At 53.0% G+C, this 24,045-nt stretch overlaps 1 pseudogene across 1 annotated transcript in view; it reads right to left on the bottom strand.

Annotated features, from left to right (window-relative positions):
• Positions 1-707: 707 nt before the first annotated feature.
• The window catches only part of LOC140912441 (MLX-interacting protein-like), a 47,554-nt pseudogene continuing 24,216 nt past the window's right edge, over positions 708-24,045 (bottom strand). Inside the window, exons 6-18 of the transcript XR_013635902.1 lie at positions 23,327-23,493; positions 22,768-22,863; positions 22,057-22,194; positions 19,551-19,588; positions 18,723-19,180; positions 18,165-18,208; positions 17,786-17,873; positions 4,070-4,146; positions 3,574-3,690; positions 3,132-3,258; positions 2,591-2,711; positions 2,025-2,154; positions 708-1,334 (exon numbers count right to left, since the gene is read on the bottom strand). The product of XR_013635902.1 is annotated as an MLX-interacting protein-like (transcript). The remainder of the gene's footprint in view (positions 1,335-2,024; positions 2,155-2,590; positions 2,712-3,131; positions 3,259-3,573; positions 3,691-4,069; positions 4,147-17,785; positions 17,874-18,164; positions 18,209-18,722; positions 19,181-19,550; positions 19,589-22,056; positions 22,195-22,767; positions 22,864-23,326; positions 23,494-24,045) is intronic.

Below are 24,045 nucleotides of genomic sequence, written 5' to 3'. Positions count from 1 at the left end.
GGGGCTGAATCTCTGACCAGAGTGGTTGTGTCAGCAAAGGGCAGGGGCAACCCCAGAGAGACATGCAAGGAAACCAGAGCAACCCATCCTCCTGGGGCCAGGCCAGGCCCATTAGCACTGCCTGGTGCTACCTGCCCACCTGCCACACCCTGCAGCGCCCTCTGCTGGGACTGGTGTAGCCAGGAGCTTCCCCCCACAGCCAGTGCTCCTGCCCCACTCCCTGCAGTGCCTCCTGCTGGGAGCCACATTCCCATGAGGCAAGGCAGCTATCACAAGTCAATCACTGAGATTAGTTCCTTGTGTGCCCTCCTCCCCCAGGCCTGGGGGCCTATCAAACCTCCACCTGGGGCTAATGGTTCCGAAGGGGGCAGGGATGGGGCTTTGCTCTGGCAGGTGACTGCTGCTGCCTGGGGGCCCAGGAGCAGGGTTGAGACACTGGGGGTGGGGAGAGCAGGTAGGATGCAGTAGCTGGGCCCCCACCCCATAGACATTGACAGTTCCTAGGGCAGGGGCTGGCTGAGACTAAAGGGAGAGCCCAGGTTAATCGCTGGCAGACCCCTGGCTGGCCCACTTCCTTAGCAGCACTTTAGTGCCTTCTGGCGAGCGAGCAGGGGAGGGCAGGTGTCTCCAGCTGCTCCCTGCTTGTCCATTTCCCCCCCATTTTCCCCTGCGAGGAGAGATCTGAGGCACTGGCTAGTCCCACATGCTGGGGGTTTAATACAGCTCCTGCTATCGCTGTCCAAACAGAGCCACAACCTGCCAGCATCCCCCTGCCCTCATGTGGGGGTGCTAAAAGGAACCCTCTACTCATCCCTCCAGCTCCCCTTTACTGGAGGTGTATAGGGGAATCCCCAGCTCTGAGAGATCCCCCTCTCTATGGGTGCTACAGGGGATCCCGCTCTGAGCCACCCCATTCCCATGTCAATGGGGGCTAAAGCGATCCCCAGCTCTGAGGGGCCCTCCTATTTCACTCTCTAGTGATGCCCAGCTATGAGCCCCCCAATTCCACCTTCTCTGTGGATCAATCAGCCTCCCCCATCTAGGGCTGTTACAGAGGGCCCGCTGTAGCCCCTGCATGTCCATCCAGGCACTTCTGGGCCCATGGTGGGGTGGAGCACCACCCAGGAGGCGAAGATGTCCGAGTCCTTGCCATCCTCTCTTCTCTGCAGGTAGGCGGCATCGGGATGTCCTCGTGTGGCACGGTAGGGCCCACTAGCTGTGGCCCTTGCCATGCGAGGGGCAGCAGATGGCCTGCAGGGCCTGCTTGGGGAGGCGTGAGGGCTGGGTGAGGATGGCTGTGAGCTTGCTGAGCTGTAGGAGGGAGCTGGAGATAGCTGGGGCGGGGGAGGGAGAAATTAGCACCAGCTCCAGATGGAAGCCGCCCACCCACAACCTTATCCCAAGCCTATCAGCCCGAAGACCCTGAGCTGGGTTTGGCGGGCTAGGCAGAGGAGGTGGCTCAGAAAGCCCTGCCCAGTGATCAGGTTGTGAGGGAATGCCTGGGGGTGACTGGGGATTGGGGGTGATATTGAATCCAGGCCAGGCACATTCCAAAGCAACCAGTGATTCCGGAGCCAACCTGATTTAGAGTTTGGACCCCAACTGCAGGGATCTGATTCAGAAAGGCTTGGGCTAGAGGAGTGGTGTCTAATGGGTAGAGTGGGGAGGGAAGCTGGGAGCCAGGACTCCTGGGTTCTAGTCCCAGCTGTGGAAGGGGAGTGGGGTCTAGTGGTTACAGCAGAGGGGTGTCTAGGAGCCAGGACTTCTGGGTTCTATCCCCATCTCCACCACTGATTGGCTCTGAGGTGGGTTACTAAATCTCCTCTGTGTGCCTTGTGGATAAGGACACCCCCGTCAGGCAGGCAGGATGAATAAGTGCCCATCTCTTGGAGCTCAGGGGGCCCTAACTCAGGAGATGGGGTTTTCCTGGAGGTTGAGGGGATCACAGAAGCTCCTTAAGAGGCTGGAATCCTTTTTCCCTGGAGTGGGCCCTTCCCCGAGCTGCTGGGGGTGTGGGGACGTACCGGGGCACAGCATAGGCAGGGCGCAGTGCTGCTCCAGCCAGCCCAGCACTGACTGGCAGAACTCCTTGGCACTGCGGGTGGTCACCGCCACCCTGTAGCTCTCAAATAGTGGCTTGATGAGCATGCTGAACTGTGGGCAGAGGGGGGTTAAGGAGAATCCCCCTGCCCCGGAGCTAACTAAGGGGACCAAGAAGGGCTGGCTTAGCCTCCCACCCACCACCTGTAGGGCCATCTGCTCTGTCCTGCCCTCCCTAACCCAGGAAGGAACACCCCAACTCTTCAGGGATTGCCATTGGCCCCAAAGCCCCTGTCCTGTCCCACCCCCAGAGACCCATCCACTCTGCCCTGAAGAGCCATCCCTGCCCCCTCCCAGCCAGGGCCCTGCGGTGTCCCTGCCCCCCAGGATGCCCTGGTAGGATGACCAGCTGCCCTGATTTTATAGAGACAGTCCTGATTTTTGGGTCTTTTTCTTATATAGGCTCCTATTACCCCCCACCCCTGTCCTGATTTTTCACAGTTGCTGTCTGGTCACCCTATGCCCTGGCCACAATCATGCCAGTGGATACGAGCCAGAAGCGCCAGTTCTGCAGGGTGCGGCGCACACAGTCGCCATACAGCCGGGCTGTGGGGTCTGAGCACAGAGGGGGGACCGGGATCCCGCTGGGGGGCAGCTGGCGCTGGATCTCCCTGGGGTGAGACGGGGGAGAAGGTAAAACTAGTCCAGGGCACAGCCCCACCTCATCCCTGCACTCACCCAATGGCAGCGCTCCGCTCCTTGACCTCACCCCACAGGCCCTGCCCCTCCCCCTGCACTCACCCCATGGCAACACTCAAGCTGCTCGGTCTCACCCTGCAAGTCCTACCCCCTCTCTGCGCTCACCCAGTGGCGCTGCTCAGCCCCTCGATTCCACCCCACAGATCCCGCCCCTTCTCCGCATTCACCCAATGACAGAGCTCAGCCCCTCAATCTCATTCCACAGGCCTCGCCGGCTCCCTGCGCTTACCCAATGGCGGTACTCAGCTCTTCAATCTCACCCCATAGGTCCCCGCCGCTTCCTGCACTCAGCCAATGACAGCAATCAAGCCCCACCCTCATCCCGCACTCACCCAATGGCAGCGCTCAGCTCCTCAATCTCACCCCGCAGGCGCTGGGCCGCCTCCTGCCCCTGCCGTGCTCCCGCTGCAGCTGCCCCGCATACACCACGCTTCTCCGCAGCAGCGTGGCCTTGCGGAGCTGGGGGAAACAGGCGAGCATGAGACACAGCAGCCACCAACGGGCAGAGAGGGATGAAGGGCAGGGATGGACATGGAGGGTACAGGGAGCAAGGGACAAGCCGAAGGGGAGACGGGGAGGGAGGGACGAGGACCAGGGATGAGCAGAGAAGGGGGAAGGACAAGGGTGAGGGATGGATGAGGACTGGGCTGGCACAGCAAAGTGGAGCCAGGTGTTCTAGCACCCCTGTTGGGGAGAACAGGGCTGCGCAGTGAAGCGAAGTGGGATCGGAAGGCTGGATAGCAGGCATGGCTGGGGGCACCACGTGGCATGTACCTTAACAGTGGGCTGGGCCAAGCCTGGCAGCACCAGGCTGGCAAGGGTGTTGAAGGCGCAGCTGATGTTCATGCGCCGGGCGTGGTCGGCAGAGGTAAAGCCAGCTCTTCGGTTGCCCTGCAGGATCCAATCGAAACTAGGCTGTGAGCCCTGCCCCAGGGATCAGGGCTGATCCCTCTCCAACAGCGCAGAGACAGGAGCTAACAGAAGGGGCAGTGATGCCTATCCACCTCACACACGGCACCCCTGGGGCACTGGGATCAGCACTGAGTATGAGGGGAAGCACCCCCCTACCAAGTCCCCCACCCCACTTCCGGCAGCACAGCACTCACTAGTGCCACACTGGAGTTAACACTGACAGTGAGGTACAGGGCCCTCTACTGAGCCCTTACCCTGCTCCCCGCAGCACCCTTGGCTTTCCCTGGAAAGTCTCCCTGCCGCCCCACTCAGCAGGGAGGGGCCCAGGTGTGGGTGGTTTGGCAAGGGCCCATGTTACCTTGGTGCTGGGGAAGCTGCAGGGCTGGTGGAAAGTGTGGGGTCCAAGGCGCTCAGCTCCATCTTCGGACTTGGCATCTGGGGGAATCATAGACTTTAAGGTCAGAAGGGACCATTATGATCATCTAGTCTGACCTCCTGCACAATGCAGGCCACGGAATCTCACCCAAAAACTCCTGTAACAAACCCCTAACTTATGTCTGAGCTACTGAAGTCCTTAAATCATGGTTTAAAGACTTCAAGGTGCAGAGAATCCTCCTGCCCCACGCTGCAGAGGCAGGCAAAAACTCCCCAGGGCCTCTGCCAATCTGCCCTGGGGGAAAATTCCTTCCTGACTGCAAATATGGCGATCAGCTAAACCCTGAGCATGTGGGCAAGACTCACCACCAGACACCCAGGAAAGAATTCTCTGTAGTAACTCAGATCCCACCCCATCTAACATCCCATCACAGGCCCTTGGGCATATCTACCGCTAGTAGTCGAAGATCAATTAATTGCCAAAATTAGGCTATCCCATCATATAATCTCCTCCATAAACTTATCAAGATTTGTCTTGAAGCCAGATATGTCATTTGCCCCCTCTGCTTCCCTTGGAAGGCTGTTCCAGAACTTCACTCCTCTGATGGCTAGAAATCTTTGTCTAATTTCAAGTCTAAACTTCCTGATGGCCAGTTTATATTCATCTGTTCTTGTGTCCATATTGGTATTGAGCTTAAATAATAATGCTCCTTCCATGGTATTTATCCTTCTGATATATTTATAGACAGCAGTCATATCTCCTCTCAGCCTTCTTTTAGTTAGGCTAAACAAGCCAAACTCATTGAGTCTCCTTTCATAAGACAGGTTTCAGAGTAGCAGCCGTGTTAATCTGTATTCGCAAAAAGAAAAGGAGTACTTGTGGCACCTTAGAGACTAACAAATTTATTTGAGCATAAGCTTTCGTGAGCTACAGCTCACTTCATCAGATGTATCCTGTAGCTGTAGCTCACGAAAGCTTATGCTCAAATAAATTTGTTAGTCTCTAAGGTGCCACAAGTACTCCTTTTCTTTTTTCATAAGACAGGTTTTCCACTCCTCGGATCATCCTAGTAGCCCTTCTCTGTACCTGTTCCAGTTTGAATTCATCCTTCTTAAACATGGGAGACCAGAACTGCACACAATATTCCAGATGAGGTCTCACCAGTGCCTTGTGTAACAGTACTAACACCTCCGTATCTCTACTGGAAATACCTCGCCTGATGCATCAAGGGATCACCAGGGAAGAGTATAAAAATATTGCTCGGGCATGTAGGAATGATATCAGGAGGGCCAAATCGCACCTGGAGCTGCAGCTAGCGAGAGATGTTAAGAGTAACAAGAAGGGTTTCTTCAGGTATGTTGGCCACAAGAAGAAAGCCAAGGAAAGTGTGGGCCCCTTACTGAATGAGGGAGGCAACCTAGTGACAGAGGATGTGGAAAAAGCTAATGTACTCAATGCTTTTTTTGCCTCTGTTTTCACTAACAAGGTCAGCTCCCAGACTGCTGCGCTGGGCATCACAAAATGGGGAAGAGATGGCCAGCCCTCTGTGGAGATAGAGGTGGTTAGGGACTATTTAGAAAAGCTGGACATGCACAAGTCCATGGGGCCGGACGAGTTGCATCGGAGAGTGCTGAAGGAATTGGCGGCTGTGATTGCAGAGCCATTGGCCATTATCTTTGAAAACTCGTGGCGAACGGGGGAAGTCCCAGATGACTGGAAAAAGGCTAATGTAGTGCCAATCTTTAAAAAAGGGAAGAAGGAGGATCCTGGGAACTACAGGCCAGTCAGCCTCACCTCAGTCCCTGGAAAAATCATGGAGCAGGTCCTCAAAGAATCAATCCTGAAGCACTTGCATGAGAGGAAAGTGATCAGGAACAGCCAGCATGGATTCACCAAGGGAAGGTCATGCCTGACTAATCTAATCGCCTTTTATGATGAGATTACTGGTTCTGTGGATGAAGGGAATGCAGTGGATGTATTGTTTCTTGACTTTAGCAAAGCTTTTGACACGGTCTCCCACAGTATTCTTGTCAGCAAGTTAAGGAAGTATGGGCTGGATGAATGCACTATAAGGTGGGTAGAAAGCTGGCTAGATTGTCGGGCTCAATGGGTAGTGATCAATGACTCCATGTCTAGTTGGCAGCCGGTATCAAGTGGAGTGCCCCAAGGGTCGGTCCTGGGGCCGGTTTTGTTCAATATCTTCATAAATGATCTGGAGGATGGTGTGGATTGCACTCTCAGCAAATTTGCGGATGATACTAAACTCGGAGGAGTGGTAGATACGCTGGAGGGGAGGGATAGGATACAGAAGGACGTAGACAAATTGGAAGATTGGGCCAAAAGAAATCTGATGAGGTTCAATAAGGATAAGTGCAGGGTCCTGCACTTAGGATGGAAGAATCCAATGCACCGCTACAGACTAAGGACCGAATGGCTAGGCAGCAGTTCTGCGGAAAAGGACCTAGGGGTGACAGTGGACGAGAAGCTGGATATGAGTCAGCAGTGTGCCCTTGTTGCCAAGAAGGCCAATGGCATTTTGGGATGTATAAGTAGGGGCATAGCGAGCAGATCGAGGGACGTGATCGTTCCCCTCTATTCGACATTGGTGAGGCCTCATCTGGAGTACTGTGTCCAGTTTTGGGCCCCACACTACAAGAAGGATGTGGATAAATTGGAGAGAGTCCAGCGAAGGGCAACAAAAATGATTAGGGGTCTAGAACACATGACTTATGAGGAGAGGCTGAGGGAGCTGGGATTGTTTAGCCTGCAGAAGAGAAGAATGAGGGGGGATTTGATAGCTGCTTTCAACTACCTGAAAGGGGGTTCCAAAGAGGATGGCTCTAGACTGTTCTCAATGGTAGCAGATGACAGAACGAGGAGTAATGGTCTCAAGTTGCAGTGGGGGAGGTTTAGATTGGATATTAGGAAAAACTTTTTCACTAAGAGGGTGGTGAAACACTGGAATGCGTTACCTAGGGAGGTGGTAGAATCTCCTTCCTTAGAGGTTTTTAAGGTCAGGCTTGACAAACCCTGGCTGGGATGATTTAACTGGGAATTGGTCCTGCTTCGAGCAGGGGGTTGGACTAGATGACCTTCTGGGGTCCCTTCCAATCTTATATTCTATGATTCTATGATTCTATGATCAAGACCGCATTAGCTTTTTTGACTGCCATATCACATTGGCGGCTCATAGTCATCCTGTGATCGACCAGTACTCCGAGGCTCTTCTCCTCCTCTGTTACTTCCAAGTCATGCATTCCCAGTTTATAACAGAAATTCTTGTTATTAATCCCTAAATGCATGACCTTGCACTTTTCACTATTAAATTTCATCCTATTACTATTACTCCAGTTTACAAGGTCATCCAGATCTTCCTGTATGATATCCCGGTCCTTCTCTGTATTGGCAATACCTCCCAGCTTTGTGTCATCCGCAAACTTTATTAGCACATTCCCGCTTTTTGTGCCAAGGTCAGTAATAAAAAGATTAAATAAGATTGGTCCCAAAACCGATCCCTGAGGAACTCCACTAGTAACCTCCTTCCAGTCTGACAGTTCACCTTTCAGTGTGACCCGCTGAAGTCTCCCCTTTAACCAGTTCCTTACCCACCTTTCAATGTTCATATTGACCCCCATCTTTTCCAATTTAGCTAATAATTCTCCATGTGGAACCACATGAAATGCCTTACTGAAATTGAGGTAAATTAGATCTACTGCATTCCCTTTGTCTAAAAAATCTGTTACCTTCTCAAAGAACAAGCCGTGTTAGTCTGTATTCACAAAAAGAAAAGGAGTACTTGTGGCACCTTAGAGACTAACCAATTTATTAGAGCATAAGCTTTCGTGAGCTACAGCTCACTTCATCAGATGTAGCTCACGAAAGCTTATGCTCTAATAAATTGTTTAGTCTCTAAGGTGCCACAAGTACTCCTTTTCTTCTCAAAGAAGGAGATCAGGTTGGTTTGACACTATCTACCTTTTGTAAAGCCATGCATACTACAGATGTCAAACTAACAGGCCTGTAGTTACCGGGATCATTTTTTTACCTTTCTTAAAAATAGGAACTACGTTAGCAATTCTCCAGTCATACGGTACAACCCCTGAGTTTACAGATTCATTAAAAATTCTTGCTAATGAGCTTGCAATTTCATGTACCAGTTCCTTTAATATTCTTGGATGAAGATTATCCAGGCCCCCCAATTTAGTCCCATTAAGCTGTTCGAGTTTGGCTTCTACTTCAGATGTGGTAATATCTACCTCCATATCCTCAGTCCCATGTATCATCCTACCATTATCCCTAAGATCCTCATTAAAGACTGAGGCAAAGTATTTGTTTAGATATTGGGCCATGCCTAAATTATCCTTCACCTCCACTCCATCCTCAGTGTTAAACAGTCCCACTTCTTTCTTTCTTTTCTTCTTATTTATATGGCTATAGAACCTTTTACTATTCTTTTTAATTCCCTTTGCAAGGTCCAACTCTACATGGCTTTTGGCCTTTCTCACTTTATCCCTACATATTCTGACCTCAGTAAGGTAGCTTTCCTTGCTAATTCCTCCCATCTTCCACTCCTTGTAGGCTTTCTGCTTTTTCTTAATCACCTCTCTGAGATGCTTGCTCATCCAGCTTGGTCGACAACTCCTGCCTATGAATTTTTTCCCCTTTCTTGGGATGCAGGCTTCTGATAGTTTCTGCAACTTGACATGAAGTAATTCCAGGCCTCCTCCACCTATAGATCCACAAATTTTTCAATCCAATCCACCTCCCAAAGGAGACAGGGAAACGTCTAGGGCAGATGGTACCAAACTGGGAGGAGACGTAGATACGCTGGAGGGTAGGGATAGGATACAGAGGGACCTCAACAAATTAAAGGATTGGACCAAAAGAAATCTGAATAGGTTCAACAAGGACAAGTGCAGAGTCCTGCATTTCGGACGGAAGAATCCCATGCACTGCTACAGACTAGGGATTAAGCAGCTAGGCAGCAGTTCTGCAGAAAAGGACCTAGGGGTTACAGTGGACGAGAAGCTGGATATGAGTCAACAGTGTACCCTTGTTGCCAAGAAGGCTAACGGCATTTTAGGCTGTATAAGTAGGAGCATTGCCAGCAGATCGAGGGACATGATCATTCCCCTCTATTTCGCATTGGGTGAGGCCTCATCTAGAGTACTGGAGGAACCAACTAGGGGCAGAGCTCTTCTTGACCTGCTCCTCACAAACCGGGAAGAATTAGTAGGAGAAGCAAAAGTGGATGGGAACCTGGGAGGCAGTGACCATCAGATGGTCGAGTTCAGGATCCTGACACAAGGAAGAAAGGAAAGCAGCAGAATACGGACCCTGGACTTCAGAAAAGCAGACTTTGACTTCCTCAGGGAACTGATGGGCAAGATCCCCTGGGAGAATAACATGAGGGGGAAAAGAGTCCAGGAGAGCTGGCTGTATTTTAAAGAATCCTTATTGAGGTTGCAGGGACAAAGCATCCTGATGTGTAGAAAGAATAGTAAATATGGCAGGCAATCAGCTTGGCTTAACAGTGAAATCCTTGCTGATCTTAAATATAAAAAAGAAGCTTACAAGAAGTGGAAGATTGGACAAATGACCAGGGAGGAGTATAAAAATATTGCTTGGGGATCCAGGAGTGAAATCAGTAAGGCCAAATCACACCTGGAGTTGCAGCTAGCAAGAGATGTTAAGAGTAACAAGAAGGGTTTCTTCAGGTATGTTAGCAACAAGAAGGAAGTCAAGGAAAGTGTGGGCCCCTTACTGAATGAGGGAGGCAACCTAGTGACAGAGGATGTGGAAAAAGCTAATGTACTCAATGCTTTTTTTGCCTCTGTCTTCACAAACAAGGTCAGCTTCCAGACTGCTGCACTGGGCAGCACAGCATGGGGAGGAGGTGACCAGATCTCTGTGGAGAAAGAAGTGGTTCGGGACTATTTAGAAAAGCTGGACGTGCACAAGTCCATGGGGCCAGATGCGTTGCATCCGAGAGTGCTAAAGAAGTTGGCGGATGTGATTGCAGAGCCATTCGCCATTATCTTTGAAAACTCATGGCGATCGGGGGAAGTCCCGGACGACTGGAAAAAGGCTAATGTAGTGCCAATCTTTAAAAAAGGGAAGAAGGAGGATCCAGGGAACTACAGGCCAGTCAGCCTCACCTCAGTCCCTGGAAAAATCATGGAGCAGGTCCTCAAAGAATCAATCCTGAAGCACTTGCATGAGAGGAAAGTGATCAGGAACAGTCAGCATGGATTCACCAAGGGCAAGTCATGCTTGACTAATCTAATTGCCTTCTATGACGAGATAACTGGCTCTGTGGATGAAGGGAAAGCAGTAGACGTGTTGTTCCTTGACTTTAGCAAAGCATTTGACATGGTCTCCCACAGTATTCTTGCCAGCAAGTTAAAGTATGGGCTGGATGAATGGACTATAGGGTGGATAGAAAGCTGGCTAGATTATCAGGCTCAACGGGTAGTGATCAATGGCTCCATGTCTAGTTGGCAGCCGGTATCAAGTGGAGTGCCCCAAGGGTCGGTCCTGGGGCCGGTTTTGTTCAATATCTTCATAAATGATCTGGAGGATGGTGTGGATTGCACCCTCAGCAAGTTTGCAGGTGACACTAAACTGGGAGGAGAGGTAGATATGCTGGAGCGTAGGGATAGGATACAGAGGGACCTAGACAAATTGGAGGATTGGGCCAAAAGAAATCTGATGAGGTTCAACAAGGACAAGTGCAGAGTCCTGCACTTAGGACGGAAGAATCCCATGCACCCCTACAGACTAGGGACCAAATGGCTCGGCAGCAGTTCTGCAGAAAAGGACCTAGGGGTTACAGTGGACGAGAAGCTGGATATGAGTCAACAGTGTGCCCTTGTTGCCAAGAAGGCCAATGGCATTTTGGGATGTATAAGTAGAAGCATTGCCAGCAGATCGAGGGACGTGATCGTTCCCCTCTATTCGACACTGGTGAGGCCTCATCTGGAGTACTGTGTCCAGTGTTGGGCCCCACACTACAAGAAGGATGTGGAAAAATTGGAAAGAGTCCAGCAGAGGGCAACAAAAATTATTAGGGGACTGGAACACATGAGTTATGAGGAGAGGCTGAGGGAACTGGGGATGTTTAGTCTGCGGAAGAGAAGAATGAGGGGGGATTTGATAGCTGCTTTCAACTACCTGAAATGTGGATCCAAAAAGGATGGCTCTAGACTGTTCTCAGTGGTAGCTGATCACAGAACAAGGAGTAATGGTCTCAAGTTGCAGTGGGGGAGGTTTAGGTTGGATATTAGGAAAAACATTTTCACTAGGACGGTGGTGAAGCACTGGAATGGGTTACCTAGGGAGGTGGTGGAATCTCCTTCCTTAGCCGTGGTCTACACTTGGAGTTGAGGTCGAATTTAGCAGCATTAAATCGATTTAACCCTGCGCCCATCCACACGGTGAAGCCCTTTTTTCAACTTAAAGGACTCTTAAAATCTGTTTCTTTACTCCACCCCTGACAAGGGGATTAGCACTGAAATCGGCCTTGCCGGGTCGAATTTGGGGTACTGTGGATGCAATTAGATGGTATTGGCCTCCAGGAGCTATCCCAGAGTGCTCCATTGTGACCGCTCTGGACAGCACTCTCAACTCAGATGCACTGGCCAGGTAGACAGGAAAAGGCCCGCGAACTTTTGAATTTCATTTCCTGTTTGGTCAGCGTGGCAAGCTGCAGGTGAGTGCAGAGCTCATTAGCAGAGGTGACCATGCAGAGCTCATCGCAGAGGTGACCATGATGGAGTCCCAAAATCACAAAAGAGCTCCAGCATGGACCGAACGGGAGGTATGGGATCTGATTGCTGTATGGGGAGAGGAATCCGTGCTATCAAAACTCCGTTCCAGTTTTCGAAATGCCAAAACATTTGCCACAATCTCCCAGGGCATGAAGAACAGAGGCCATAACAGGGACCCGAAGCAGTGCCGCATGAAGCTTAAGGAGATGAGGCAAGCCCACCAGAAAACCAGAGAGGAAAACAGCCGCTCTGGGTCAGAGCCCCAAACATGCCGCTTCTATGTTGAGCTGCATGCCATTTTAGGGGGTTCAGCCACCACTACCCCAACCGTGTTGACTCCTTCAATGGAGATGGAGGCAACATGGAAGCAGGTTTTGGGGATGAGGAAGATGATGATGATGAGGTTGTAGATAGCTCACAGCAAGCAAGCGGAGAAACTGGTTTTCCCAACAGCCAGGAACTGTTTCTCACCCTGGACCTGGAGCCAGTACCGCCCGAACCCACCCAAGGCTGCCTCCCGGACCCGCCAGGCGGAGAAGGGACCTCTGGTGAGTGTACCTTTTTAAATAGTATACATGGTTTAAAAGCAAGTGTGTTTAATGATTAATTTGCCCTGGCATTCGTGGCCAGTACAACTACTGGAAAAGTCTGTTCACATGTCTGGGGATGGAGCGGAAATCCTTCAGGGACATCTCCATAAAGCTCTCCTGGATGTACTCCCAAAGCCTTTGCAAAAGGTTTCTGGGAAGGGCAGCCTTATTCCGTCCACCATGGTAGGACACTTTACCACACCAGGCCAGTAGCACATAGTCGAGAATCACTGCAGAACAAAGCATTGCAGCGTATGTTCGCTGGCTTTCAAACAACATCCGTTCTTTATCTCTCTGTTATCCTCAGGAGAGTGATATCATTCGTGGTCACCTGGTTGAAATAGGGTGCTTTTCTTAAGGGGATATTAGAGGTGCCCGTTCCTGCTGGGCTGTTTGCCTGTAGCTGAACAGAATTGTTCCCCACTGTTAGTCACGGGGATAGGGGAGGGTTTAGCCAAGTGGTCGGGGGAGGCAAAATGCGACCTTGTAACGAAAGCACATGTGCTATGTATGTAATATTAACAGCAAGGTTTACCATGAAAGAGTGTACCCATTGTTCTATAAAATGTGTCTTTTTAAATACTACTGTCCCTTTTTTTTTCTCCACCAGCTGCATGTGTTTCAAGGATCACAGGATCTTCTCCTTCCCAGAGGCTAGCAAAGATTAGAAGGTGAAAAAAACGCACTTGCGATGAAATGTTCTCTGAGCTCATGCTGTCCTCCCACACTGACAGAGCACAGACGAATGCGTGGAGGCAGATAATGTCAGAGTGCAGGAAAGCACAAAATGACCGGGAGGAGAGGTGACGGGCTGAAGAGGGTAAGTGGTGGGCTGAACAGAGGGCTGAAGCTGATAGGTGGCGGCAGCGTGATGAGAAGAGGCAGGATTCAATGCTGAGGCTGCTGGAGGATCAAACAAATATGCTCCAGTGTATGGTTGAGCTGCAGGAAAGGCAGCAGGAGCTCAGACCGCCACTACAGCCCCTGTGTAACCAACCACCCTCCTCCCCAAGTTCCACAGTCTCCTCACCCAGATGCCCAAGAACACGGTGGGGGGGGGGGCCTTCGGCCACCCAGCCACTCCACCCCAGAGGATTTCCCAAGCAACAGAAGGCTGGCATTCAATAAGTTTTAAACTTTTAAAGTGCTGTGTGGCCTTGTCCTTCCCCCCTCCACCACCCCTCCCGGGCTACCATGGCAGTTATCCCCCTATTTGTGTGATGAATTAATAAAGAATGCATGAATGTGAAGCAACAATGACTTTATTGCCTCTGCAAGCTGTGATCAAAGGGAGGAGGGGAGGGTGGTTAGCTTACAGGGAAGTAGAGTGAACCAAGGGGGAGGGGGTTGTTCATCAAGGAGAAACAAACAGAACTTTCACACTGTATAGCCAGTCATGAAACTGGTTTTCAAAGCTTCTCTGATGCGCACCGCACCCTCCTGTGCTCTTCTAACCGCCCTGGTGTCTGGCTGCATGTAACCAGCGGCCAGCGATTTGCCTCAACCTCCCACACCACCATAAACGTCTCCCGCTTACTCTCACAGATATTGTGCAGCGCACAGCAAGCAGTAATAACAGTGAGAATATTGGTTTCGCTGAGGTCTAAGCGAGTCAGTAAACTGCGCCAGCGCACTTTTAAACGTCCAAATGCACATTCTACCACCATTCTGCACTTGCTCAGCCTGAAGTTGAACAGCTCCTGACTTCTGTCCAGGCTGCCTGTGTATGGCTTCATAAGCCATGGCATTAAGGGGTAGGCTGGGTCCCCAAGGATAACTACAGGCATTTCAACATCCCCAACAATTATTTTCTAGTCTGGGAAGAAAGTCCCTTCCTGCAGCTTTTGAAACAGACCAGAGTACCTGAAGATACGAGCGTCATGTATCTTTCCCGGCCATCCCACGTTGATGTTGGTGAAACATTCCTTGTAACCCACCAGTGCTTGCAGCACTATTGAAAAGTACTCCTTGTGGTTTATGTACTTGCCAGCTTCGTGCTCCAGTGCCAAGATAGGGATATGAGTTCCGTCTTTGGCCCCACCACAGTTAGGGAATCCCATTGCAGCAAAGCCATCTAGTACAACCTGCACATTTCCCAGGGTCACTACCCTTGATATCAGCAGATCTTTGATTGCATGGGCTACTTGCATCACAACAGCCTCCACAGTAGATTTGCCCACTCCAAATTGATTCCCGACTGACCGGTAGCTATCTGGCATTGCAAGCTTCCTCAGGGCTATTGCCACTCGCTTCTCAGCTGTGAGGGCTGCTCTCATCTTGGTATTCTTGAGCCTCAGGGCAGGGGAAAGCAAGTCACAAAGTTCCATGAAAGTGCCCTTACGCATGCGAAAGTTTCGCAGCCACTGGGAATCGTCCCAGACCCGCAACACTATGCGGTCCCACCAGTCTGTGCTTGTTTCCCGGGCCCAGGATCGGCGTTCCACCGCATGAACCTGCCCCATTAGCACCATGATGCCCACATTGCCAGGGCCCGTGCTTTGAGAGAAGTCTTCGTCCATCTCCTCATCACTCTCGTCACTGTGCTGACATCGCCTACTTGTCCGGTTTTGCTTTGCCAGGTTCTGGTGCTGCATATACTGCTGGATAATGTGCGTGGTGTTTAATGTGCTCCTAACTGCCAAAGTGATCTGAGCAGGCTCCATGGTATGGCGTCTGCACAGAAAAAAGGCACGGAACGATTGTCTGCCATTGCTCTGACGGAGGGAGGGGTGACTGACGACATGGCTTACAGGGTTGGCTTACAGGGAATTAAAATCAACAAAGGGGGTGGCTTCACATCAAGGAGAAACAAAAACAACTGCCACACAGAATGGCCCCCTCAAGGATTGAACTCAAAACCCTGGGGTTAGCAGGCCAATGCTCAACCCAATGCTCAACCCACTGAGCTATCCTTCCCCCTGGTATTTCAGGCAGGACTGAATCCCCATTCAACTTTTCAAGGTGCCCCTGACAGACCTCACCGAAACGATTGTTGGCCGTTGATTTCACGGAGGGAGGGAGGGAGGGGGGAACAAATGAATACAAAACAAAGCTGGTGTATTTCTTGTTTTGATCCACTCCATCTATCTTTTACTTTTGGCTGGTAGCAGACGGTGCAGTAGGACTGCTAGCCATCCCCATCTCCTGGCTGCTCAGCAGAAGATGGTGCAATAGGACTTCTAGCCATCCTCATCTCCTGCCTGCTTGGCAGAAGACAGTGCAATAGGACTGCTGGCAGGACTAAAGAGAATGACCTGGTCGAGTCACTCCTATTTTAGTCCCTGCACCCATATCTGCCCAGGTGCTCCTGACTGACCTTACCGAGGAGGCCAGGAGCACCTCGGACATGATGACGATGGTCATCAGGCCTATTGCACCGTCTGCTGCCACAAGGCAATGGGCTGCTGCTGTGTAGCAATGCAGTACCGTGTCTGCCAGCACCCAGGAGATGTATGGTGACAGTGAGTTGAGCAGGCTCCATGCTTGCCGTGATATGGAGTCTGCACAGGAAAAAAGGCACAAAACGATTGTCTGCCATTGCTTTCACGGAGGGAGGGAGGGAGGGCCTGATGACATGTACCCAGAACCACCAGCGACAATGTTTTTGCCCCATTAGGCCTTGGGATCTCAACCCAGAATTCCAATGGGTGGTGGAGACTGCGGGAACTGTGGGATAGCTACCCACAGTGCAACGCTCCGGAAGTCGACACTAGCCTCGGTACTATGGAAGCACTCTGCCAAGTTAATGCATTTAATGCACTTAGAGCATTTTGTGTCGGCACACAATCAACTATATAAAAACGATTTCTAAAAACCCGACTTCTATAAATTCGACCTAATTTCGTAGTGTAGACATACCCTTAGAGGTTCTTAAGGTTAGGCTTGACAAAGGGGGGAGGGATAGCTCAGTGGTTTGAGCATTGGCCTGCTAAACCCAGGGTTGTGAGTTCAATCCTTGAGGGGGCCATTTAGGGATCTGAGGCAAAAAAAATTGGGGATTGGTCCTGCTTTGAGCAGGGGGTTGGACTAGATGACCTCCTGAGGTCCCTTCCAACCCTAATATTCTATGATTCTAAGACCTGGTGGGGATGATTTAGTTGGGGATTGGTCCTACCTTGAGCAGGGGACTGGACTAGATGACCTCCTGAGGTCCTTTCCAACCCTGACATTCTATGATTCGGGTCGCTCGTGTGGGCAAGATCCTGATGCTGCTCCCCAGAGCCCAGTAGGGCACCGTGGGTGAGCCATCCCACCCCAGCACTTCTGGGCACATGTGCTATTGAGGGAACCTGTCAGACACTGCCCAAGTGGGTTCAGCTCCCAGTCCCCTTCTAGGAGCAGAGGTCTGTTCATGTGGAGGAGAGAAGGCTCTAGGCCCCACACTCCCACGATCCACCCCCAGATCAGTGATGCCGTGAACCCTCCCCAGCGCCACCCTCGCCATGGGGAGGAGCCTAAAACTGCAGGCTCCCCACTTCGTCCCCAGAATGGCACATTCCAGATCAGCCCCAGGCAGTGCCAGTCTGGGGCCAAACCAGCCTCTGACCCACAGACCTGGCTTTCTTGGATGTGATCACCCATTAGTGCCACTGAGCTGGCATCCCCAAATTTGGACAGTCCGGGCCCCACACCAGCAGGCAATGCAGGGTGAGCCACCCCCTAGTCACCCCATTCCCCGGAGCCAACCCCCTCCACACACAAACAGGTGTCCCAGCCAGCCCCCCCGAGCCAACCCCCCAGATCCCCCAGCCAGCTCCCACCTTGTCATCACCCCAGATCCCCCATCCAGCCCCCAACCTTGCCATTACTCCAGATCCCACAGCCAGCCCCACACCTTGCCATCACTCCAGATCCCACAGCCAGCCCCCCACTTTGCCATTCCCCCCGATCCCCCAGCCAGCCTCCACCTTGCCAGCCCTTCAGGTCCCCCCAGCCAGCCCACCAACCTTCCTGTCCCCTCAGAGTCTCCAGCTAGCCCCCACCTTGCCATCACCCCAGGTCCCCCCAGCCAGCCCCACAGATCCTCCAGCCAGGTCCCCCCAGCCATCCCTCCAGGTCCCCCCCCCAGCCAGTCCCTGATCTTGTCATCCCCCCAGTCAGCCCCCCATCATGCCATCCCCTCAACACGCCCTCTCTTCAGCCACCTATGAACCCACCAAGTTCCCACTCCCTAGATACTTATGAGCCAACCACCACCCTGCCCCTTCCCTCTTCGTACCCACCCCAGCCTGATGCTCTTCCCCAGCCCCATCACCTCTGTCCCGTCACCCCTGAGAGCCAAGCACCCACAGCGAGAGCCCATGTGATGAGGGGCCTGACAGCAGCACCCCCCATCTTACCCGTGCTGGAGGAGGCAATGACAGAGCGAGGGTGGATGGGATTCTCCATCAGCAGAACACCTGCAGGGAGCTCCAGGGGGGCGCAGACCTAGAGGGGAGAGACGAGGAGGGAGTCAGCAAGGGAGGACAGAAATCTGCCTCAGCCACAAGCACTGGGGGGGAGAGTAAGGCACCACTAAACCCAGAAGCGTTAGCGGAGTGATTCCTATGTGGATTTAAATTGTATGACTCATCATCAGGAGGTGCTGTGACATCAGGGAGGGGGAGGAGCTTATAGATGCCCAGCCCAGCCCTCCACAGCAGGGGGTGCTGTGACACCAGAGAGGGGGAGGAGCCTGCACTGCCCAGCCCCACCCTCTCCAGCAAGAGGTGCTCTTACCTGGGAAGAGTCCCTGGCTGGAGTGAGGGGCTGTGGCGATGGGCCTGGGGGGAAAAGAAAGTGGGTAGAGGAGGAGTGAGGCTCACCCACAGAGACCACAGCTCCTAGGTAGCCACCCAGGGCAGTGTCTCTCCAGCCCTGGGTCTTGCGATGGCCATCTGAGGGGGGCGGGGGGAGAGGCTCCCCTGTACTGTGGACACCCCCACCCACTCCTCCCACCAGCAACTCCATTGTTTCTCCCCCACCCAACAGCCCTCCCCTGTACCCCCACACCAGCAATACCCCTTATGTTCAGCCCCCTGCCAACTCCCCCCACTCAGTGCCTGGTCCCGCACCCCGACAGCAACCCTCTGTGCCCAGCCCCCCAGAGCAATTTCCCCCCACACTGACCTGTGACAGCAACACCCGCAGGCATGCCAAGTTCCCCTGCCCCACGCACCCATCCCCACCTGCCTGCCCCTAAAAGCAATGCCCCTGTGCCCACTCTTCCCACATCCACTCCCCTTCATCCCACCACAACAGCCCCTCCCCAAGTGCCAGGCAGGCAGGCTGCGCTGCCCACACAAGCACATACCACAAGGAAGGCACTGGGGACTGCTGGGGGGTGGGTGGCAGTAGGCGCTGGGGCAATGGGCTGCAGTTGCCGGGACCTTGCCCTATTGGGCATGGCATGCAGGCATGGCAAAGGTGCCCCCAGGTGAAGGAGGGTGTCAGGTGGGTGAAGGGGGCTTTTCAGCAGCTGTGTGGGTGATGACGGAGAAGACAAGGGTGGGCTGGGGGTGCTGCGTGGGAGGGCTGGGCGGGGGCAGGCTGACCCGCAGCGGGGAGGTGGGGAAGAGCGGCAGGAAGGTCTGGTGCCCGTTCAGGGGTGTGAGGGGCTCCAGATCCAGGGGGAAGGAAAGGGAGGTGAGAGAGCTCCTGTGGAGAGGCAGCTCCTTAGTGCTGGTGGTCACGTCCGGGTCACAAGTGCTGGACAGAGAGACCAGTGGGGCAGCAGCTGGCAGCAGCGTGGAAGCCTGGGGGAAAGAGGGAGAGAAAATCAGCCTTGCCTTCCTCAGCAGGGGGCCTGCAACACTAGGCCAGGAGGAGGGGCCTGTACCGCCCAGCCCTGAACTTCTAGCAGGGGGCCTGTGACAGCAGGCAAGGTGGAGGGGCCGGCTCTTCCCAGCCCTGCCCTCCCAGCAGGGGGGGCTGTGACACCAGGGAGGGGTCTGCACCACCCAGCCCTGCCCTCCCCAGAGGAGGGGTGCTGTGACACCAGGGAGGAGGTCATAGACCTTGCAGTGAAGGCAAAGCATAGGCTGCAATGTGGTGCCAGCTGATCTCTACAGACAGAGGGCGGGGGCATTGCTGAGCAGTCAGAGGGCAGCTGCTACTTCTATTCACCTGGGTCACAGGCTGGGGGCGACAGGCAGCAAAGAAATCTGTGAAGGGAAAGAGAAAAAGCATGAACTGTTTGTGACAAAGAAGAAAGGCTGAAAGGGGGTGGAGAGATGAATCATAGAATATCATAGAATCATAGAATATCAGGGTTGGAAGGGACCCCAGAAGGTCATCTAGTCCAACCCCCTGCTTGAAGCAGGACCAATTCCCAGTTAAATCATCCCAGCCAGGGCTTTGTCAAGCCTGACCTTAAAAACCTCTAAGGAAGGAGATTCTACCACCTCCCTAGGTAACGCATTCCAGTGTTTCACCACCCTCTTAGTGAAAAAGTTTTTCCTAATATCCAATCTAAACCTCCCCCACTGCAACTTGAGACCATTACTCCTCGTTCTGTCATCTGCTACCATTGAGAACAGTCTAGAGCCATCCTCTTTGGAACCCCCTTTCAGGTAGTTGAAAGCAGCTATCAAATCCCCCCTCATTCTTCTCTTCTGCAGATTAAACAATCCCAGCTCCCTCAGCCTCTCCTCATAAGTCATGTGTTCTAGACCCCTAATCATTTTTGTTGCCCTTCGCTGGACTCTCTCCAATTTATCCACATCCTTTTTGAAGTGTGGGGCCCAAAACTGGACACAGTACTCCAGACGAGGCCTCACCAATGTCGAATAGAGGGGAACGATCACGTCCCTCGATCTGCTCGCTATGCCCCTACTTATACATCCCAAAATGCCATTGGCCTTCTTGGCAACAAGGGCACACTGCTGACTCATATCCAGCTTCTCGTCCACTGTCACCCCTAGGTCCTTTTCCACAGAACTGCTGCCTAGCCATTCGGTCCCTAGTCTGTAGCTGTGCATTGGGTTCTTCCGTCCTAAGTGCAGGACCCTGCACTTATCCTTATTGAACCTCATCAGATTTCTTTTGGCCCAATCCTCCAATTTGTCTACGTCCTTCTGTATCCTATCCCTCCCCTCCAGCGTATCTACCACTCCTCCCAGTTTAGTATCATCCGCAAATTTGCTGAGAGTGCAATCCACACCATCCTCCAGATCATTTATGAAGATATTGAAGAAAACCGGCCCCAGGACCGACCCTTGGGGCACTCCACTTGATACCGGCTGCCAACTAGACATGGAGCCATTGATCACTACCCGTTGAGCCCGACAATCTAGCCAGCTTTCTACCCACCTTATAGTGCATTCATCCAGCCCATACTTCCTTAACTTGCTGACAAGAATACTGTGGGAGACCGTGTCAAAAGCTTTGCTAAAGTCTAGAAACAATACATCCACTGCTTTCCCTTCATCCACAGAACCAGTAATCTCATCATAAAAGGCGATTAGATTAGTCAGGCATGACCTTCCCTTGGTGAATCCATGCTGGCTGTTCCTGATCACTTTCCTCTCATGCAAGTGCTTCAGGATTGATTCTTTGAGGACCTGCTCCATGATTTTTCCAGGGACTGAGGTGAGGCTGACTGGCCTGTAGTTCCCAGGATCCTCCTTCTTCCCTTTTTTAAAGATTGGCACTACATTCGCCTTTTTCCAGTCATCCGGGACTTCCCCGGTTCGCCACGAGTTTTCAAAGATAATGGCCAATGGCTCTGCAATCACAGCCGCCAATTCCTTCAGCACTCTCGGATGCAACTCATCCGGCCCCATGGACTTGTGCACGTCCAGCTTTTCTAAATAGGGTTGGAAGGGACCTCAGGAGATCATCTAGTCCAACCCCCTGCTCAAAGCAGGACCAATCCCCAATTTTTGCTCCAGATCCTTAAATGGCCCCCTCAAGGATTGAACTCACAACCCTGGGTTTAGCAGGCCAATGCTCAAACCACTGAGCTATCCCTCCAGGGCAGGGGGAAGAGAGAGAGAGAAAATGCAAAGGACCTGGATAAATCAGAGCAGAATAACCATAATAGGAATGATAATTACATCACAACACTTGGTACAAATGGCAGCTACAGAGCTCAGACTTGGGGGACCCCGGAGCTGGGATTGCGGGAGCTGTGGGTCAGGACTGAGGGGCATCGGCAGAGCTGGGGGTAGGCGGAAGCTCAGGACTAGGTTAGCAGGGGGCTGCGGGTTGGGATTGAGGGGCGTCAGCAGAGCTGTGTGGCTGCAGGGTACACAGGATTCCCTGCTGCGCAGTGGCTGGGGCCGTAGCAGTGGTGACTAGGGTGACAGCTGTGGGTTGGTGTGGTGTGTGCATGGTAGTTCTGAGCGTATGGGCAAACCCCTTGATGAAATGGTGACTCACTGGCCCAATTACCTCATTTTGAATATGGGGAGGTGGCCTGGAGACACTACATATCCCAGAATGCACAGCTTCAATTTGACCTGAGATACTTCACTGGGTCCATGCAGGGACCCAAAGTCTCGGCTGGCTGCCCCTTGGCATCAGGGACGTTCGCAGTTGGGGCGTGGCCATCCAGCTAGCCTGGGCAGCATCTGGGCCCAGCCCCAGGACCAGAAACAGGAAAAACAGACTTGGAGGGCCTGCTCTGAACCTTTCTTGGCAGCGGCTACATGAGCAACAGACAGGAGGAGTTTCAGGGAGTCAGAGGCGCTAGAGGTGACAGAGGAGGCACAGCTGAGCCCCTGGAGGCTGGGGCTGGCGGCCCCCAAGGGAGAGCTGGCCGGGCTGTCTGTTGGGTCCAAGCGAGGAGCAGGGAGAGAGACAGAAAAAGACTGAGATAAGGCTCCTTGGCGTACAGCCCCGGTGTCCTGCCAAGGCCCTGCAGCAGAAAGTTCCACTGGTGTGTCCCATGCTGCGGGGGCAGCTCTCTGTCCACAGTCACTTCACAATCTCCCTGCCACTTCCCTTTGATGAGCCCATCAGACAATGCCAGGCCTGCAGAGCCAAACCCCATTCCCCACCCCCGAAGCCTGCCAGCACTCAGCTGCACAACCAATTCCTCCCAGCAACAGATTAACAGTGTGCTCCAGCATGGTGGGGAGGGGACGCCCCCAGCCTGACCCAGGGCGGCAGGGGAGGGGACGCCCCTGGCCTGACCAAAGGCGGCCGGAAGGGGATGCCCCGGGGGGGCGGCCGGGAAGGGACGCCCCTGGTCTGACCCAGGGCGCCTGGGAGGGGACACCAGGCTGATTCCCTCTATCACCAGGCAGCATGGTGTTTGGAACCCCCCGCCGTCGCTGTGCGCCAGGATAGCCAACCTCACCCCAGACGGGATCCGTGCACAGTGGCCAGTGCAAGTTACCATGAATGGGGTCCAGGGTGTCCATGAAATCCTCTCCAAAGTTAGGATGCAGCTGGGTTAGGGTGGGCTGAATCATGTCCGCGTTGCCTTGGTGAGCTGGGGAACACAGTATGGTGATGCGGGTCAGACACAGCACCAGCCGCTCCCATCCCGCCCAAAGCAGAGCCCTGCCCAACCCACCTCGCTCCCCTCAGGCACCAGACTGCCAGGCAGCGAATGAGGACTCTAGGGGGGCCCATTCACACCCCTAGATAGAGAGAGGCAGATATCCGGAGACAGGAATGCCTGGGGGATACGGGGGTGAGGGGGGTCAGAGCTCAGGACCATCCCCTTTTAGCACTTGGGGGGCAGGGGATGCAAATGAGAGAAGGAAGCGCCTATGAAGCATGGGGGCAGGGCAGAGATCCAGAGAGGGGAATCCCTCTGGGAAGGGGAAGAGATCCAGAGACAAGAATTTCTATGGAGAGATGGGGAAAGGGGGCTGAGACCTGGAGAGGGGAATGCCTATGGGGCACGGAGAGGGGAATCCCCTGTGTTAGGAACGCTGATCAGTGCTCACCAAGGCTGCGGGGGTTGGGCCCCACATACGGGTTGCGGCTGTAGAAGATGGTGTCGGCCAGGTCAGAGATGAGGCTGTCCAGGGTATCCAGGTCGAGCTCCATGGGGCAGTTGCCCTTGGCCTCACTGCTAAGCCCCTCACCCGGGACAGCATGAGCCACTCCCTGCCCGCAGGGGGGGGGGAGAGAGACACAGACTGATAACTGGTGACCCAGATCCTGTGACAGATGGGACAATAATCGGCAGCACCCTGAACAAACCTTGCTGAGTTAAGGTGAAGTGTCTTGGAAGGTTGCTGTATTATTAAAGCTGTGTCCGGATTACTGTGGGAGGATGTAACTCCTTTAAGGGGAACACAAGACTAATGCAAACCCTGGGAAGTGGCACGTGCTCAAAGGACTCTCTAAAATGATGGGCTAGACTAGACTGATCTTTTAGTTAAGTGGGTTGCCTAGGAAATACTTGGGTGGGGGGGGATGCAAGTTAGCGGAGTTACCATTTTGAAGTGGCGCCTTGGGGAGAAACCCATTGCCTGGCTGATACCCATTCATGGTCTCTTCAAAGGGGATAAAGGAGGGACTCCCTAACTCCTGGGGGAGCTAGTTCTGATTGACAGCTGCTATGAACTGGTGACCACAGAAATATCCCTGGGTGAGGTCTAGAGGACTGATCATCGGCCAGAGCCCTTGCTGGAGTTGGGGTGATCTCTGGTAAGCTTAT

This window comes from Lepidochelys kempii, chromosome 6 (assembly GCF_965140285.1).
Source record: "Lepidochelys kempii isolate rLepKem1 chromosome 6, rLepKem1.hap1, whole genome shotgun sequence".
In the NCBI taxonomy this organism is placed as follows: Eukaryota; Metazoa; Chordata; order Testudines; family Cheloniidae; genus Lepidochelys; species Lepidochelys kempii.
This window is presented reverse-complemented; position numbering and strand designations above follow the sequence as displayed.